This window comes from Drosophila miranda (genome assembly GCF_003369915.1).
Source record: "Drosophila miranda strain MSH22 chromosome Y unlocalized genomic scaffold, D.miranda_PacBio2.1 Contig_Y1_pilon, whole genome shotgun sequence".
Lineage (NCBI taxonomy): Eukaryota > Metazoa > Arthropoda > Insecta > Diptera > Drosophilidae > Drosophila > Drosophila miranda.
Window position 1 is genome coordinate 149,884 of NW_022881603.1, and position 1,408 is coordinate 151,291.

Below are 1,408 nucleotides of genomic sequence, written 5' to 3' on the forward strand. Positions count from 1 at the left end.
CAAATTTACATAAAATCACAGGAAGCACTTAGGATTAATAGGGGGCACTCATCCCCCTCTACCCCTCTCCCCCTTTTGGTGGTGTCATGGGTTAAGCATTTGCTGTGTTCGGCATTCAATTTGTGGCTTGATTTCTTACCTTTTATGATGCGCTATACGACTGTAATCCATGTAGGACATGCACTTTGTTTATCCATTCAAAGGCGCTAATTAGGGTAGTCCTGTAATCCAAAAGGGCATCCAGTATATCCAGAGCGAAGGTTAATCCATTCGATGGAGCGCTCAAGCAGACCAGCCAGGCGGTTGACCAGAAGCTTAACGAGGCTTAAAATTTCCAAGAGGCCGCCAGCCGGCAAGTGTCATTGCAGTCCCTCCAGGCGACTCCACTCCAGTCCAGTTTTTTCCAAAACTGTGCGACGTGAATAACTTTAATGATTTCTTGGCCCAAAGCGCCCACACAATATAAATAACCCTCCCTTTTTTGTCAATAAGTTTATTTTCAGTCGTTACATTTACGAATAACAGGCGAGTTTTTCTACTCAAATCAAATATTAAAATTAAAAAACGAAACAGTTATTGGTTGATGTCCTTCAGCTTCTCTAGATCAGTCTACTCAAGCCAAATCAAATATTAAAATTAAAAAACGAAACAGTTATTGGTTGATGTCCTTCAGCTTCCCTGCATCCGTCTTGGCGGCCCACAAGCGGCACCCAATTTTTTTATAGTCATCGCTGCACATGACTATCGCCCTCAAATACTCGGCCGGCACCCCAGTTTCCTCTGATAGTCTTAACATGGTCACTTTTTTTTCCTTAAAAACGGCAGCAACTTTTTGCATTGTCTTCGAATTCCTTGAAACCATACCTCTTATTGCTGTGTAATGTTGGTTCATTACGTGGTTTCCCAAGGTGCTCAACCTTCCAATCATTTTGCCGCATAGTTTGCACTTGCTGCCATGCACGGGGGGCGAAGCCTTAGGGGAAATCGGTGTTTTCAAATTGTCCTTTCCACTTTCAGTACTAAGAATGTCTTCAGTAAACATGTCTGGAGAATTAAGAAGTTATTATATGTATTTTTTTAAAATTTTATTTATTTACTTAAGTCCGGATCCTCCCGAACCTCCTGCTCCTGCTTCTCCTCCACGTAGTGCACTGGCTCAGACGAATCATATATATCATCAGAAATAGTACACTCCATATCATTGAAAATATTGTGAATATTGTCAGAAATGTTGTCAATATTCTCCTCAATATCGTGAGTTGTGGCCGACTCCTCCGTATGACCGTGCATATTGTTGTCAATATCCTCAATATCCTGAGTTGTGGCCGACTCCTCCGTATCACCGTGCATATTGTCAATATCCTCAATATCGTGAGTTGTGGCCGACTCCTCCGTATGACCGTTCATA

At 42.2% G+C, this 1,408-nt stretch overlaps 1 long non-coding RNA gene across 1 annotated transcript; it reads right to left on the minus strand.

The window, feature by feature from the left end:
• Nucleotides 1-863: 863 nt before the first annotated feature.
• On the minus strand, nucleotides 864-1,137 carry LOC117189615. The gene is made up of 2 exons (XR_004473482.1): nucleotides 1,098-1,137; nucleotides 864-1,044 (listed from the first exon to the last, which is right to left on the minus strand). It is a non-coding gene; the product is annotated as an uncharacterized LOC117189615 (long non-coding RNA).
• Between the last annotated feature and the right edge of the window lie 271 nt (nucleotides 1,138-1,408).